Genomic DNA, 19,205 nt, shown 5'->3' on the forward strand with positions numbered 1-19,205 from the left:
AAGAATTCAAAAGATTGACGAACCAAATTGCTAAAAGTAACTATGAGAGGTCATACAGCCCAGCTTCCTGCCTTTAGCTACATCACTTGAAGCAGGCTTCCTTTTTAATGGAAAGATAAGAATCTTCCCTATCAAAGATGATCCTAAGTAAGACAATTACACATTTGGCCCTACATCTTAGACCAGAATGGAAATGAAAACAAAGCCAAAAGATAGATAGAATAAGAACAATTCTTTGTTTGCTCTAACACGTATTGGGCAGATACTTGGTGCTAGGCACTGTGCTGTATTCAATCACTTAATCCTTATAATGAAATCACAAAGTAGGAGCCATGATTCTACCTACTTCACAGATTTGAAAACTGAGGTACTAAAATATTAAGGCCAAAAATGTTTGACTAGTAAAGACAAGTCAAGGACTAGCCAAAACTTGATCCAGATCCATAGCCTCTTTACCACAAGTGTTCCTCTGCCAAACCTACTAGTCAGGTATGAACTGTACCTCCACCTTGACCAAAATATTATTCCATTGCCATCATCAAAGAGCTGGTCACCCGAGGTCTGGCATGTGACCTTTCATCTTCCTGCTGGTTTAGTGCACTTGTTAGGATTTGTTCAGTCCATCTCCAGGTAGAACTGGCCTTGTGTTCTCTGCACTACATGGGGAGACAGCCTCAGTAAACCTCCTGCCCAGAGCCACGTTCTCATCTCATTCATTAACTCCTGCATATGTGGCTGAGGTTGACTGTTTATCTTTCTGTGTGTGTAATTGTGCCAACCCAGTTGCAACTAAGTGGTGTTTAAGCTGCACAAGAGCAAAGAACATGTTTCTTTCTGTCTGCTTCCAATTCTCTTTGCTACTCCCCGACTGCAAATAGGTGATGTTCATAAGCTGCATAGCAAAACTACAGAATCTGTGTGTGAATGCAAATCTAGGTGAATTCAGGAGTTGAGCACAGGCATGAAGTAACATCAGACAATTAGATGGAGGGACACCCTAGAATGATACACAGATTGGTATCATATATTCCCCCCAAAGTGCACTTGAACCTTCAAATTGTTTGAGCAACACGGAATTAGAGTTCTTTACCCCACAGGTGTTAGAAACCCTTTCACCTCTCCCCTACCCAATGTATTTGGCTCCAAAAGTGAAGCTTAAGGTCAACGAAGCTTTGCTCTCAGCCTACGATTCCCAAGAGGACAGTAAGCAATATTTCCAAATGAAATATAAAGCCCGCAAAATATGAGGTCCATAGATTCTTTGCAAAGTGCTTTTTTGTATGAGAAAATTCCAGCCCAATGAGAAACCAGATGGGTAGAGGCACCACATTTTCAAGACAGGCCTCAAGGCAGAGCAGGCAAACATGCTCTCTGGTGGGCACTAAACTCAGGAGTGATCCTCCAGCCGTTACAAGCAGAGAAATGTCCCACCAGAGTTTTCCAAATAGCAAACTCTTAGTCCGATGATTGTTTCTATCATTTGCCATATTTTCTGTCCAAAAGCCTCTCGCATTCCTACATGGTTAGCAGCTTTTATAGCCCAAGATAAGTGTCCATCCCTTTTAATTTTCATTGTTGCATCTGTTTTGCCATTTCTCTGCAGCAGGTTGTATTACAACGGAAGGATTAATGAGGAAATGGATGCAAACATTTTTATTTCAAATAGCAGCTCTCAGACAAGATCTGGAAAACTGAATCAAGCCATATGATTGCAAAAGGAAAAAAAAAAAAACCCTCGCCATCCAACTATTGGGCATTTTGCCATTATTTGTGAATAGCATGTAAATACAAACAACTTAACTGGGGTGGGGGAGAGATGTACATTTTTTATTTGTGTCTGGCTAATCATTTTTTTTATTATTAATTTGGTCCCTTTTAATTTCACATAAATGTCATCTCAAGCAGCAAACATCAACAAATAAGATCATTTATCTTGCTGGGGAAAGCAAAACATTGCATTGCCATTCAGAGAAGGCAGCTGACGTCCCTACCGCACCACTAATAAAGAAGGCCTTCAGAACGAAAAATAATCATTTTCTATTACTTTCCACCATGCCTCTTCCATAAACACAGGGCCGCTGGTAATTACATTTAGCGAAGAAGCATGCTCTGTGTATTACAATTTCCTGAAATGAAAAAAATAACCAAAAGAACACCCCAGTCTAGGTAGGGTTGAGACGAAGGGCAGGAGAGAAACCCAGAACGCCCTCTGCTCAGGGGCCTCTGTGTGCTGCTGAGAGGTAGGGGATGAGGGAAGAAGGCTGGGAGGGCAGAGTTTCTCGGAGATTTTCTCTTCCCTCTTCTTGGCCTCTGTAAAAAGGAAAGATCAAGGATCGTGCAGGCGAGAGCAGAGACACAGAGCAGGTGGGGACCCGGAGCCCAGACCTCCAGACGGTGCTGGTCTGGCTGCTGCTGCTACCACGCGCACACCCAGTCAGTGTACGCAGGCACTCGGACACGCAAGGAGCCGTGTCCACACTCATGTGTGCGCGCACCCTCATTGCGGGCAGGGAGGCAGCATGGCCACACTGATAAACCCGCCACAAACCCACAGACTCCATGCTTCCCTGTCGCCCAAGCATTTGGCTGGCCTGCCCGCGCTGCCTTCTCTGCCAAGCAAGGCACTGACTCCACAGGAGAACCGTCCTGTCGATCTCTGCAGGAATATAAGACCTTTTTTTTCCAAGTAAAATGTTCCCCAACTCTGCAAGGGAGGTTGGCAGTACATCTCCAACTCTGGCCTGTCTTTTTAATACCCCTACAATAGCTCGGTTGGACTGAGACCAGCTGTTGGTACATTACCATTTGTAAATGCTTAAAACAGCTACTCCTTGTTTTCTTGGCAACACTGACTGTGGAGGAAAAAAAAAAAAAAACAAAGCTAGCTCCAGCCACTTCCATTCAAACATTAAGAACCACTGACTGCCAGCCTTGGCATGCACCAGCCATTGTTTGCACAGCTCTCTTCAACAAGTTTCTTGTCACCCCATTATTCTTCCATGCACCCCTCTATATGAAAAGAAGGAGAAAAAAATCAGCAGTGTCCCAGGCCCCTTCATCCTAACTCTGGCTCACCCCCACCACGAGGTCAGTCCTCACCTAAACGGAGGCAGCACAGCAGAAGTGAACTGTCTTTGTCTGGTTCTTCTCTTTTATCTGATTCTGTGCCCCCTTCCCTCCCTAAGCTGGTTATCATCTCACAGGCCCAGGCTGAAGATCAGCACCTTCCAGATAACCACGGGATTTCCCAGAGTGACCTCCTCCCCTTTTTTCTGCTCTCTGAAAACGCACAGTAAGGACACCGCCTTTCCCAGGACTAGCATAGGATCCTAGTCAGGAAGATAATCTCAGGTGACAGAGACGGCCAAAGTCCAGGCTGTCCCCACCAGATGAGGCCGCTCTGAGGAAAGGCTCCTGTTCTTGGTGCATCCCTCGCCTGACCACAAGCTTCAGGTTTTCATTTGCAACAAGAGTCAGATTTCCAAAGTCAGTACTTGGCTACTCAAAATAGAGGAGGAATTGCATGAAGAATGCATGGGACGCTTTCCTGCTCCCCGCCCCCCCACCAGGTCCTCAACAGAGTGGCTGTTGGCGGGTCAACCTCCAGGGCCACATGCCCCTCCAGTGTCCATGCTCCATATGCCTAGAGCGATAGCGGCCCACAGGTGCTGACGTGCCCATGGCAGCAGCAGTGGGGACAATAGGTTTCATGTGCCAGGTTTCCACTCTTGTGTCCTTCTGTTTGATGGCCTCCCCCACGAGGGGCAGTGGTGGCTGCATCTGCCCTTACTCCTTTGGTGGGTTTTCTGGACACAAAGGGAGTGATCTATCAGCATCACGTGTGCTCTCAGAGATCAGTGAATTCGAGTAGCCAAAATGTCACAGCAGGATTGAAATTCTATGCAAAAGCTCCAAGAGGAAGGGGGGGGTGCCCAAAATGGGGACCACACTTCGGGGAACTGAGACCAGGAACCTGGAATAGACAAGGCAAACCCGCAGATAACCCCAAAACCCCAAACAACTGGTTTAGGAGGGGGACACATAGCAGGGAATGCCAGATAATAAACCAGGACTCTGCCACTGGCCAGCTCAGTCACCAGAAACACTCATGTCATATTTTACGGTCCAAAATCATCTGTAAAACTCCAGAAGTTGAGCTGGACAGTTACCTAGGGTCCTTCAGTTCTAGAATACTATTTCCTTTAGTTTCAGCTAAAAGGAGTTCAGATACGCCTCACCCTAAGGACACACACAAAGTATAGAACTTCAAACACTGAACTTGAAGGTTCCTTTTAAAAGTAAACTCTCTTAATACATTAGATATCAAATTTATAAAAATCAATGTGTTCAAATTTTTACAAATAAGATTATAGCTCTTCACACTGAAGCTTTCAATTTTGACACCTGTCACATAGTAGGCTGATTATGGATAATGTTTGTTGAATAAGACAAATTTGATGTGATAAGTGCAGGAAGGCTTCACTTAAAACCAAAAGTGCTAGGGATATGTCAGTCTAAGACTAAAAATGATCTATGGGCAATTGGAAGCCAGGAAATTATAAATCAAATGAAAAAACTTAAGTCTATGGGTTTTATAAAACCTTGCAATGTACTTACTATTGCTAAGTCAGAAAATGCTCTAAGATTCACTCCAATGTGAGTAAGTCTGACATATCAGATACAACTCCCTCTAGCAACCACGCTACAGACAAAGCCTCAGGAGAGCTTTGTCTGGGATGTCCCGATTCACCCTCCAGCAGACCCTCTTCATGCTTCTTGAACTGCCCTCCCTACTGGGCTAAAAGCTCTTTGTGGGCTGGGGCTGTGTCCAACTTGTCCATATTGTATTCTCAGAGCCTTGCACAAAAGGTGCTCTAGGAATAGTTGGTTGATACTAAGGTGGTTTGAGAGAAAAGGATGCAAGAGCTGACTCTCTGCCCTCAGATCCCTTCCCCTCATTGTGTCTAAAGGCCTTGATGACTTAACTTGTAACATCTATGAAGATGGTAAAAAAAAAAAAAAGTGACAGGACACCTTCTGACACAGAGAAAACAAGCAATTCCACAGTCATTAAGAACTGGAGGTGAACTGAAGGGGCAGCCCAGCCTGGGTCTCTGACCTCAGCCCTTACATATGGCATTCAGCCGGTGATTACTCAGCTGGGTAGATCTCAACCCCACAGAGCCATAGAGGAGACCTAAGGGAGTTGACTCCACTGAATTCTAAATCCCTACCGAGCCTCCTGACATCTGCCATCAGGGATGAAGAGGCTGCATTAAAGAGGGCAGAGAAGTTGGTGCCATTCCCCCAGATGTGGAAGGAGGACCTGCAGAGCCTTCAAGGCATGGTGGTGTGTCTGCTATAAACACAAGACCAGACAGCCCTGCTGGGACACAGACAGCAGCAAGAACAGTAATAGCAGGCACTGTGTGCAAAGCATGGCTCTATGCGCTTCATTCATTTCATCCTCACCACAACCCTGGGAGAGTACCATTGTACAGAAGAGGAAACCGAGGGCCTTAGTCCATCCATGTTGTCATAAGGAAATACCTAAGAGTGAATAATTTAAAAAGAGAAAGGTGTGTTTGGCTCACAATTCTGCTAGTTGGAAGATTGGGTACCTGGTGACAGCCTCAGGCTGCTTCTGCTCATGGCAGAAGGTGAAGGGGAGGTGGTGTGTGCAGAGATCACATGGTGAGAAGGGACGCCAGAGAGTGTGGGGAAGTACCAGGCTCTTTTTCATGACCAGCTCTCTCAAGAATAATAGAGCAGGAACACTCTCACTACCTCGAGGACATTCATGAGGGATCAGCTCCCATGACCCAGACACTTCCCATTTGTTTTCACCTCCAACACTGGGAATCAAATTTAAACATGAAGTTTGAAGGGACCAATATAGAAACTGTAACACTGAGAGAGATTAGTAACTCACTCATGAGCAAACAGCCGGGAAATAGCTGAGTGGACTCAGATTCGAGTAGGCTCCACTCTTTTTGGCCTTTCTTTCTGAAAGGGCACCAGCTGAGCTCGGCACCTATGAAGAGTGGCAGCACCACAGGGCTGGTACATGCCACACAGAGCCCCCGCAGTGTCTGAGGAAGTGAAATAGGGGCCTGGTGGGGACACCCCAGATTGTCACCTCAGTGAACCTGTCCTGGTGAACTCTGCTGTCATCAATGACAATCTACTTGTTCAGTGTTCAACTGAGAAGAAAACCCTCCTGGTGGTACCTGGGCCCATAATGCCCCTAGCTGCTTGGATACAGTGCAAATCCTCATTTTGTCTGGCCAGTGAAGAGCACTGTAATATTCTCTTCTTTACTTTGCCTATAAAATCCTCCCCCAAGTCAATGTTAACAGGTAAATTATCAAATCTACATTGAAGGCAGTATGGTGTAATGGCTAGAGGCTGGGTACAGGAGCCAGACCACCTGGGTTCAAATCCTGGCTTTGCCACTTAGTAGCTGTGTGGTCTTGGGCAAGTTTCTTATCCTCTTTGTTCCTCAGTTTCCTCACCTAGAAAATAGGAATAGTAATAGCACCAATGTTCAGGGGTTGTTGTGAGCATTAACCTGCCACCTTCTCCCACAGATGCCACAGCTGTTTTTCTGTGCCCCACTTGTTACTACCCACCCAGCCCCACCCCATAGGGGTCTGGACACTATCTCTCTCTTGTGTTAAGTCATTGGCATCATCTCTCTTCTTCTATTTTTACTATTACTGCTGCTCTCATCACAGCAGAACCCCATTATTAAGAATCACATTCCTGCCTCCAGAAAAGTGTAACATCGTGGAAAGTTTTGGACCCCAATTCTAGACCCCATTATTAACTCCCCAGTCAGTAAAGCATGTGACTGTGAGCACAGACTCAGAAGTCAACCAGCTCAGAGGTTCAAACCTCTGCACCAGCACCACTAACTCTGTGGCTTCAAGCAAGTTACTTAACAGCACTCTGCTCCCATGTCCTCATCTATGAAGTCAGGATGATATAAAAAATGTACCCCATGGGGTTGCTTTGAGGACTGAAAAAATACCTGTTCCAGGACCCCTACAGGTGGGAAGCAAGTGTTGGCTCTCCTTGTTGTAAACGAAAGGCGTTTCCTTATCTGTAGAATGGGGGCGGGGGAATGGGGACACCGATCAGGGGTGGCTGGAGAGCTGAGTAGGGGGATATGTGTGAAGTGCAAGGCACAGGCCTGGCACCAACAGGCCCACCACAGCCCCACCTGCTCCTTCCCATGGTGGAGCCAGGTCAGAAAGGCTGTACTTCTCTGCCCTCCACAGATCTCTGAACCATCACTCAAGCCCACTATTGTCCTTCCTCCTCCATCACCTCCCAGGATTCATCTACAAACATCCCAGCCCTTCCCCCACATGGACGTGGAGCTTCCTCAGTCTCTCCCCACTCCTTCACCCCTATCCCAAGACACGTGCCCTTGAACTCCTAGGCCACAGACACTTGAGAAAAACTTATAACATTTATGATTTTCTTTTCTATGTGCCAAATGCTATGCTAAGATTTATTTTTTATGTTGTTTAATCTCCCTGTCTTAGTCATCTCAAGCTGTCATAACAAAATACCATAGATTGGGCAGCTTCAACAATAGATACTCACTTCTCACAGTTGTGAGAAGTCCAAGATCAAGGCACCAGCTGATGCAGTTTCCCAAGAGGGCTATCTTCCTAATTTGCAATTGGTCAGCTTTTCACTATGCCCTCATGTGGCCTTTCCTCTGTGTGGAAGGCTGGGGATGAGCACGGAGAACAAGCGTTCTACAGTCTCTTCTTATAAGGGCACAGATCCTATCAGATCAGGGTTCCATCCTTATAACCTCATTAAATCTTAACTACATCCCTAAATGCCCCATTTTCAAATACAACCATACTGGAGGTTTGGGCTTCAATATGTGGATGGGAGGATACAAACATTCAGTCCACAAGCCTCCCACCCCCATAATTCACTGAAATGGTTATAGAGATTACAGATGAGGTTACAGAATTCTTGCCCTGGGGCATAGACCAGCAAGTGGCAGTCAGCCCAAAGCACCTCTTTCAAAGGAAGGGCCTCACACAAGCCAGTGTCTGGGCACAGAATTCAAAAAGAGCCCCTCAGGGGCTGAAGAGATCCTGGATAAAGGACTGGGAATTCTAGTGGAATGGAAGTGCTCAAAAAATACCCTCTTTCTCACCTCAGACAGTCAAGAAATTTGCGTGTGACATCATAAAAACATGTTTTAATTTTGAAAATATTCTTTCACATAGCATCAGTAATAGACCTGGTCCCCACTCTCAGGGAACTTTCGGTGCAGTTGAGGGTTCCGGAGGAATAGGTGAACACATACAGTCGGGGCCAGCAGCCACTGGGATACACACCCTAGCTTTGGGGCTCTGCGAGGCTAGAATGAGGAGCCTTTACTAGTTCCATAACAAGATGCTTCGCTTTTGCATTGACAACACCTAACTACCAATCCAACACACGAAGAGAAACAAAATGGCCAATCTGGTTATTTGACTGATTTCGACCGTGATAACAGAGGTTAAGAATTCTGAGCCCTGCCTTCCTCCAGAATGGCCTCAGTTCAATGCATTTTGCCAGACTCTCATTAACTACCCACCAGGGGCGAAGTCCCATGCTAGGCACTGGGCAAGCATCTGGGGCTACTGAAAAGAAAGGCTCTCCCCGCAGGAAAACGGCTCTGGCGGGTCACCCCACTGCAGTGAGAAAGGCCTGTGCCTTTGAATCCCTCTGATGGCTGAACTCAGAGGTGAAAACCAAACTCAGACCTCAGGCTTGACCTTGATTTGGCCTGCTGAAGGTCAGCAACCCCTCCTGGCCTCCCAGCCTGAGCTGGTGAGGTGAGAAGAAAAGACAGAAGGTTTTATTATACCACCCAGGCCACGCCTGCCAAGTTCTCCCCATAACCGCTTTAAAAAAAAAAAAAAAAAAGATAGAGTGAAAGGGAATTGGAAAAATGGAACCCCCTACATCCCAGAAATATTACTTTCATGAGCTGTATGAATTATTTAACAGACAGCTGAAAAGACCAAACTCAACAGAAGAATACAAAAAACCAGCTCGCGGTACAGACACCTTCCCCGAAGCCCATGACAATGAAATGTATTTTATGCCACAGATCAACATGCCAGAGAAGGAGGCTTTGGAGACAGATGCCCACAGGGATCATTAGCCCCTTATCTCTCAGCCCTTTGCCACCAGCATCCAGATCCCTGAGCCTGGGCAACCCAGGGGGAGAAAAGCTGAAAAGTGTGTATATTGTAAGTGTTGGTTAAACAACCCCACCGTATTCTTATTTGCTGGAGGTTTTAGGGAGCAGATGTAGGACTGGCAGGGCTTGTAGCTGGCGATATTGTTCTAGCTCACTCAGCGCCAACATGGAAGGGAAAGAAGCCACACACGCAAACACAAAAAGCTGCATTTGGTGTGCGCGCCTGGGTGTGCGCGCTCGCCTCTGTGCCATCCCCTCGGCCAAGGTTCCTTGGAGTCGAGCTGACCCATACAAAACCAGGCTTGGGGGCTGGCCAAGAGAAATACAACTACTCCCAGAAGTTCCGTGAGGGTGCCTCTCCGTGTGGCTCGCTGCAAGTCTCCCCGCCTGCAAGCGCGAGGGGGCTGGGGCCGCCGCTCGCCCACTGCAGGCTTGGTGCTGTCGGTTACTAGAGAAAGGGCAAACAAATGGAGAACCAACTATAAAGGCGGCCAGCAGCAGCGAGGCAGTGCTGCAGCTGCCAGGCAATAACTTAGATAGTTACAGCTGCCATCACCTAGTTCATGCAAGCTTTTTAATATCTTTTGGCAGCTCTCGGTGTCACAGCACAAAGGGAGAGTTGGCGCTTCGCAGCACACTTTGTTTGACATAACTGTAGGCAGGACCCAGCTGATACCTTCAGTAATGTGTGTGGGTTTGCTCTTAAGGTGCGTTTCAGCAGATCAAATGGGAGTTTTCTCCCCCTGCCTTTCTCTCTCCCCTCTTGCCACCCCCCACTCTCCCCCCCACACACACAAGCATTCAGGGCACATAACACCCCTAAATCACATGTTGGGAAACAGATCAGATTAATGGGAGGACTGGCAGGTGCAACAGAAGGTTGGCCCCATAAGCACCCAGCTAAGCAGGAGAGGGAAGCAATACACAGAAGACCGGGAGCACGAGAAAGGAGGAAAGAAGCATAGTGCCCTCCGGAACTCTCCCCAAGCCTCACCAGCCCCTGCTTTCCTACCCCTACCCCCAGAATTTAGATAAATCCGAATACCACCATCTTGCTTCCTGCTCTTTGCTCTGAAGTTATTCGTTGCTTGGCCAGACACCTTCTCCCCTGTCCCACAGCATCCCCGCTGGTTCCAGCTCTCTCTCTCTCTCTGCCCTGTGGTGATGCTTCTGAGGGCCCACAGCTAAGAAGGCGGTTTGCAGAAGCACTTTCCGGGTGCCAAGAGCTGTCCTGACCCTTTTCTGGGATCCCTCCATCAAGTCAGGCACCATTTTCTGGGATCTCTCCATCAAGCCAGGCATCTTTGTTTGGTGGATCCAGGATCCTTGCTGGGGCTTGAAATGGCCATCCCTAAGACCCCATGACATGGATGGGCATGAAGAAAACACGTGGGCAGAAGAGGAAGAGAACCTGGGTACCAGGACACGAGAGGGAGAGAGGAGGGCCAAACCCTCTGTCCAAGCTGAGCTGTGGGCGGCAGGAACACTCAGTCAAGGGGGAGATGTCAGTCTTGAGCAAGTCGCAGGCACCAGACCTCCCACCTTCCAGAGCATCTCCTTTGTATATCCCTCCGAGCAGTGGCTTGGGTTGCCCGTGAGGTACCCCCAGGGGAAACCACCAAGAAGCCACAGAGAGGAGCCACGGGATCATCAAAGATAACCATAGGCTCCTGTTTGTCTCTGCATTCCTGTGCTAGAGCTGCTGTAACAAGGCACCACAAACTGGGTGATCTGAACAATTGCCTCACAGTTCTGGAGGCTGCAAGTCAAGATCAAGGTGTCAGCAGAGCTGGGTACTTCTGAGCTCCGAGAGGGAGAGTCTGTTCCCAGCATTGCCTTTAGTTTCTGGTGGTTGCTGTAAGGGCCCCAGTGAGGTTAGACTAGGATCTACTCTATTCCAATATGACCTCATCTAAACTTACTATATCTACAATGACCCTATTTCCAAATAAGGTCACATTCTTTGGTAGTGGGGGTCAGGACCTCATCATGTAAATTTGGAAGGGGACACAATGCAACCTGTAACAACAGAATGGTGTAGCATGCTGTGATGTATACTTCCAGGGGTTCTTTCTGCCATCCCCATTTTACAGAAGATGAAAGTAGGATTCTGGAAGGTCATGAGTCCTTCTTGAAGTTAGACAACAATAGGACCATCTGGACACAACAGCCCAACCCTTGCTGAGCACCTGGGAGTTGGCCACGGCCATACTTCTCCCCTAGGACACTGGCAAGGAGCCATCTCCTTCTCTTTGTGAGCCTCCCTGGCTGAGGTAGGCTGGCCTTGGTTCATCAGATCCCAACATAAATCACTCACTGAGCTATGTTTTCTCTGGAGTGAACATGGCAGGTGGTCTGTGGGTGTGGAGCCTTGGGTGGACATGGAAATCAGGGCATGCTGGGTTGGAGCCTGAACCTCCTATGTACACACTGCCTTTGCTTGGCAAGATTCCTCACTTCTCCTGCTCCCTAAAAGAGACAAAATTTTCTGTGCTTTATTATCATGCATTATTCATTCATATTCAGTATCCACGTATTATTTATTAAATAATAAAATAATGGTGAGGCAGTACCTGGTACATAGTTCAGGTTCAATAAACATCTGTTTCCTCTTTCCTTTTTTCACTGAGCCTCAAACTTTCTCTCCTTTTATCCCAAATGTCTGCTCAGGGAACAGGGAATAAGGAACACAACCTCACTGTCATATCAACATGAGCAAAATGCAATTTTGCATGCAACTCAATGCAATTCAGCATGCAACTGCTATGTATCTGCCCACCCAAAATAAATAAATACAGTACCACCTCTGTAAGTTGACCACCCAAGGGACTGTACCAAACTGGTCAACATGAAAAGGTGGTAAACATAAGGAACTAGGCCTGCTGTACTGACACATACATGTGGTGTGTGTCTGGTCTATGGAAATTAGGTCAACATAAGGAAGTGTCAATGTAAGGAGATACTCAACTATGGAGGTTCTACCGTAGTTATTATTTATTGATCACCGACTTCATGCCAGGTATTGTTCTAACCAATGTACATTAACTTGCTCAATCAATCCTCCAGCAATCCCATAAGGAGAACCCGTCATCATCCCTACTTTACAGATGAGGAAACAGAAAAAAAGAAAGTCTAAGCCACTTGTTTTAATTTCTTGAACAGAATCAGTTACTCTAAAACTCTGTTTTTATTTTACTAACTATAGCTTTCCTTGCTCAGAGGGAGATCTGAATTAGGAGGAAGTCATAGTGAGGTTTTTGAATAGGAGCTGCAGTTTTTTCAGCTTGAGATAGTATTCCTCAATTCCCTTAGATGGCAAGGCCTTTTTCAACCAAGGTGGCCAGATCGAGGCCCTCAGATGTGCCCTCACAGGAGCTGGGACTGTAGGGCTTTTAGGGGGCTTAAAACTCGCTTCTGCAAACTCTATTTGCATTGTTCTTTACTTGCCAAACTCTTCTTTACTAGACGGTGTAAAAATGGAGATCGATGTTCCCAGATGCCAAGTTTTAGTACTAATGTCCAAAAGAGTGGGGTTTTCCTATTCATTCGAGATTTGCCAAGATGCTCTCAAGCTTCTAGTTGTAGCCTCACCATGAACACAAGCAACATATTCAGGTATTAGACTCCTTTCCTCCCAAAGTAAGCAAGAATATTTTTATTTCCTATTCTCCTAACCCCAATCAGAAATGTAGCGCCTCTTAGCCCTGTTGTGATGAATGAGTTCAGCAGTTTCCAAAACAAAATTAAATACAGCTCCAGCTTGAGAAATGTTCCACCTCCTGGAGTCACGGCATTTAGTATTATTATTCACTTATTATTATTCAAAACAAATAAGAATGATAAAACATCAGTTGGAGCCACTCCAGGACAGAAGGAACTGGAATATCTAATAAAAACCATAGAATTCCACAAACAGAAAGTGTTAGAAAATGCAGCAAAACAATGACAAGAGGACATTCTGTACCTTCTCCCCCAAACATAAATCACCTGAAAAAATAGAGAGGCTCTAATTCCAGCCAGTCTGACACAGAGAGGTTTAGCGTGCCACCATTTAAAACCATAGGGAGATAAAATACATACAGAGCATTCAGCACAGGGTAGGTCACGATTTTTAGTTTTCTTCCTTTTCTAGTGCCATTCAATAGGGCTTCCTTCAAATAGTTTGAACTTCCTCCAGCTAAGAAGAAAAGTTTAGCACATTCAGTAATTCTTCACTGTCTACTAGAAAATATCCAATAACCCCTGCATTCAGGAAATCTCACTATACCACAAAGGGCCTTTAAAGCCACATTTCAATCCGAGCAAATGTTTAACTTCATCTTGGGAAAAATCATGGGCTGCTGAAAACCAGAGACATTCCGAGACTGACCTTCCCAGAGGAGAATGTGGCAGGTTAGTGGCTGGGCAACACTTGTTTGGTCCCCAAAGCAAGGTGGTCATGAATTTCCCATAGATTAAAGATTTCCCAGCCTTTACTCAGGTCCCCACCCCCACACCCTTCACCTTGTCCCCAGCACCCTATTGTCTCTACACCTGGATTCCCCTGCATGGCCTCCTCCAGCCCCCTCTGAAGAGGACCTCCTTTCTGACATGCCTAACTTTGAGGGTGCTGACTTTACCTAGATCTATTCCCAGAAGGGAAACAGACAGGCACAAGGGAGATGGGGCCCCAGGGACCACCACATCTGCATCCCTGCCCACTCTCCTCCTTGCTGCTCACCCATCGACTCCCACTGCCATTTTTGGCGTGGGGAAAGCATTGATGGGAAAATGAAGTAGGGATGATATCCAGAACAGTTTGAATCAGCTTTGCAATGGAGAGGACTGTGGTACCAAACCCTTTTTTTTTTTAATTTGTAATAATCTACCTAATCCTTGCATGGAATCAGGAAAATTTCCTTTCATCATAGCATTACTAATAACAACCAAAAATAATGTTTTAAGTGGAAAAAACCTAAATATCTAACAATTGGGAATTTGCTAAGGAAATCCAAATAATTGAATACAACGCAATATTCAAAATGCCATTTACAAAGATTTTGAGGGCTGGGAAAATGCTAAGGACATAATGTTTAGCATATAAGACAAGATATATTTACATATAGTTTCATCTCAGGTATTCAAATATGGAAAATATGCAATATGAATGTCACTTTCTTTGCATTATTATTATTGCTTAATATTTCAATGTAGCGATTGTCTGATTCCTTTTCTGAATGTACTTATGTTCATTCGTTCTTTACGAGGTTTTTGTTTCTAGTCCTTATTTTAAACATTGTTATTGTTATTAAAATTTAATCCTTTTTAATTTTGTGAAGGCAAAAAATGGAAACCTAATAAACACATGTATATGTAAAAATAAAAAATAAATAAATAAACAAATATGGAAAATATATATAGTACTAGGTATTGTTTTGTCTGCCAATATCTTCTTTCGCTGTCCCTACTTCCAGTTTTTCTGGGAAACTCATACATACAAATACTCACATGTGCACACGTATACACACAGTTGTCACAAGAGGAGACATTATGCACAATATGGCCCCTGGCCATAGCTGATTGGTCCAAGGTAGACATCTGACCCAAGCCAAGACAATCCTCTCCTTCCCCAGTCATTCTAGAATTGGAACAGAGGGGATCTTTCTCTTTCCAGCAGCAGAAACGATAGTATAGAGCGCCTAGTTGTTGCAGCTGTGGGCCAGAGACTCCCACAGCCAATCCACCATGTGGGGCTGGGGTGGGGGTCAGTAAATGGCAAGAGGAAGAAACAACAGTGGGAGGTGCATCCTGACCGCACATGAGTCCCTGTCTCACTGTTTCTAAGGCCTGCCCACATTTCTGCCTCTGGGTCCCTGAGACAGACAACCCTAGTCCTTATAATAAAGCCCCCATTTTGCCTAAGCCATTTGAATTGGATTTCTATCACCTCTAACCAAAAGGATCATAACCAATATGTGCTCCCTCAGATGCCCAATTACTTAGGCTCCTACAAAGCCCAAAATGTTACTGGGGGAGGCTTATCTAGTTGCAAGTGTTTTTGTTTGGTTGGTTGGTTGGTTTTGGTTTTTTGCCTTTCTGAATTTCTCTATCTTCTACTCTGAACGTTTTCATCATTTGGCATTCAGTGTCCACCTCCAGATCTACATTTGAATTCACTTACAGGCAACATACACACACTTTGCCCAAGGTTAAGAGAAAACTTTGTTATCAGCAAATTTGTGTTTATTAAACACATGTGTGTACGTGTAGTAGTAAATCTTCATATTAGACATTAAAACCCCAAATCCTGGAAACTGCTAGCCTTTTAAAAGCCCTCCCATAGGCCTCTGGAACTGTGCTGGGGGTCCTGCCCCATGCTGTCCTCAGCCCAGTCTTGACTTGTTTTTCAGACAGTGTTTCCCATTCCAGCCTCTCTGGGATCTCTACTGATCTATTCCTTATCTGAAGGTCAGACAATAGCAGGTCATAACAGAAAGGAAGGTCAGGAAAACTTCTCCCATCTTTCCACATAGTATGACCACTTCCTATTTCTTCCCTTGTTCTTCAAAACCATTGCCATTTTGGCCTCCTGGACTGTCCTTCCTCCCCAGTGAAGCTTTAGGAAGCTTTGTTGGAAGCCCAGAGCAAACCCTCCTGTCTCACTGCGAATCAGAAAACTTGGCTGGCACACCCCCTAGTGGTGGCCTAATGAATCCCCCTCAGCTGCTATAGGGTACAACATCTGGAGTTTCTCAAAGTGTGTTCCATTGGACCCAAGTTCTGCAAGAAAATCGCCTGGGAGAAAAGCACTTTATGTTTAAGTGAGATTTGAAAACACTGGGGAAAACAAAATTAATCCGTTTGCCTTATTGAAAGACAACTCCAAGTCTCAAATATGCTAATGAGCATTGTGACTCTTCAAGGTAAGACTTTCATATATAGTAGAGCTAAATTTATTTGATCAGTTTGGAAAACTATAGGATAGCTACCACTTATTGAGCATGTACTATCAATCACAGTATTCTCATTTATAGATGGAGCAATTGATGCTTAAAGAGGTCAAAAACTTGTTTCAGTTAGGTTTATATGACACCAAAGTCCACGTTCTTGATCATTGTAAAATCCAGGCTTTATAGTTGGTCCAGGATGTTACTCTGCAAATTCTACCTATATATCATATTCTTCTTGTTCCATGTATTATGAGACATCAATACTACAGATCACCTTTATGTGAGACAGGAAAAGCTGGGACCTTCAGAGGATGACATGTCTCCCTCACTGCCCTTGGGAAGCTTCCACTTTCAGTGGCAATGAAGGGCTAGTCAATGTCTAAATGCCACAAAGAGATTCTTCTTTAAATTCTCAGCAAAGGGGTCACAATCGGTACCATGGCAGGGACCCAGACACATATTTTCCAATGATATTATGGAAAATATAGTAGCAGATTTTTTTATTTCTTCTAAGAAAATCTTGGTTTGTTTTGAGTCTTATACACGTGTTGGCTTGCTTTTATAAGCAATAGGATAGGTATAAATTTTTTTATCTGTTAAAAAATAGAAATGCTGATATCTACCTCATAGTTTTTATTATCAAATTTAAATACATAATATGTTAAAAAGCTGAAGTTTGACAGTATAGGTTGTTCTGGGTTTTTCTTTTTTTTCTTAAAAAAAAAATTTAAGTAATAAAAACCCAAAGGTATTTTATTGACTCACATAAATGAAAATTTCAGGTTTCAGGCACAGCTGAATCCAGGGACTCAAATGAGAACAACATTAAACCTGAATGCATGGTACTGTACTTAAATTTTTTAAAGAAAGGAAATAAAACATAGTACTCTAACTTCCTTGATTCCTTGTCCGAGTTGACATAGAGACATGTCAAATAATTACATGGATTTTAGGCATCTGAGATGGACCACCTCCAACACTGGCCCTCTACCAACCTTGCTGATTACCTATAGAGAGACTTGATTTTTCTATCTGCCGAAATGGGCACACTACCCCTCCTTTTCTAGTTCTGAAAAAAGTTGTATATATTTCAAAGCTTTTTCCTTAGAGGATTAGATATTGGTGAGGAGGGTTCTATTAATATTCACAGAGATAACACTTTACAGTAACAAAGGGTTTTCCAAGGATTTATTTATTTTACAAATTTATCATTTAAAACTCCATAATTAGCCTGGCAAACATACACCTTCAACATTAAAACCACAGTGTGTATGTGTGTGTGCATGTGTGTATTATATATATGTGTGTGTGTGTTTATATATGGATATATATACACACATCCATATTCAAATTGTGTGTGTTTGCAAGACACATATAAATGGCAAATAAGGAAACTTTTTTTGAAAAGGACAGATAGTCCCAGATTTTAATACCACCCCCAAGGTAGAACAGGTGGTGAAAATATAATAAAGCGTGTTGCGAGGAACTTGTCATGAATTTTAAAAACAAAAACGCCTACAGACCAAATAAACTGCTCTGACATTGGGCTAAATCTGAAGATCCCAAACTATTTTAAATGACAAAACAGAAGTTCCCAAGAGAGGGAGTCAATAGAAATGGTTTGAGGGTGATCGCTGCTGAATTCACAGGGAAAAGCACTCGGATGGAAGGGCTGACACTGAGCCTGTTCCCCTAGCCAAGATGGGCTACCTGCAGATGTGCCCAGCTCCCTGGGGCCAGACCATGTGCACAGGACCAAGGACCCTGCTGACAAAGACCTCTGGGAGCCTCCTGAACCCACATCACCACCTGGCTGGTGGCTTCTTAATGGATCTGAAGGCAAGCGTTTGACCAGAACCTGGGCTTATGCTCATCAACAACTACTAGATACTTCATTTGAAGGTAGGCAGGAGTCTCCAGCAGAGGTGATGCAGGCAGACACTCCTTCTCGGCAGCATCCCCCCCGCCACCACAGACCCCATTCATTCATTCATCACAAAAACCTGCCTGCCCTTTATTTTTGTTCAACAGTTTTCTAAAGAGCTTCATTTCCACTCCCTGTCTCCACCACTACAGAAATGCTGGGAGCTGCACATCAAAGATGTGCCATAAGGAAGAGATGAAATGATTTGCCCAAAATTACCGAGCCAGATTGACAGCCCAAGATTTCTGGGCCCTTGCTCAGTGTCTACTAGAATATGTTCACTGAGACCATCCCAGGATGAGGTGAGGGTGGGGAGGGCATTCTGGTTGCCTTATTCCAGGCTTACAAGTTCAAATGCCTGAAGAAATCAGGCCAGGAGTGGAGGAGTTGAATGTGCTACGCAGCTAACCAAAAAGCCCGTGCCCCATTTTGGCACAGGCACCTCTGGGCATCAGCAAATGGCTGTCATGCAGAAGTAACAGAGTTTCTCATTTTATAAAATGAAGGCAGAGATCTGAGTCTTTATGGGAAATATTTTGATTTCCATATGTCAGTTTGGTTGCCCATCACTAGACTAGCTACAATTAAAAAAAAAGAAAGAAAGAAAATTACAATGGCTAGGCACCCATTGCTCAGCGGTTAGGGTGCTGGCCCCATACACCAAGGCTAGCAGGTTCAAACCCAGCCTTGACCTGCTAAACAATGACAACTACAATAAAAAAAATAGCTGGGCATTGTGGTGGGCACCTGTAGTCCCAGCTACTTGGGAGGCTGAGGCAACAGAATCGCTTAAGCTCAAGAGTTGGTGGTTGCTGTGAGCTATGATGCCATGGAACTCTACTGAGGGCAATATAGTGAGATTCTGTCTCAAAAAAAAAAAAAAAGAAAAGAAAATTACAAGATGTTGGGCAGCACCTGTGGCTCAGTGGGTAGGACACTGGTCCCATATATTAAGGGTGGCGGGTTCAAAACCGGCCCCGGTCAAATTGCAACAAAAAATAGCCAGGTGTTGTGGCAGGCACCTATAGTCCCAGCTACTCAGGAGGCTGAGGCAAGAGAATCACCTAAGCCCAGGAGTTGGAGGTTGCTGTGAGCTGTGACACCACAGCACTCTACTAAGGGTGAC

This window comes from Nycticebus coucang, chromosome 10, assembly GCF_027406575.1.
Source record: "Nycticebus coucang isolate mNycCou1 chromosome 10, mNycCou1.pri, whole genome shotgun sequence".
In the NCBI taxonomy this organism is placed as follows: Eukaryota; Metazoa; Chordata; class Mammalia; order Primates; family Lorisidae; genus Nycticebus; species Nycticebus coucang.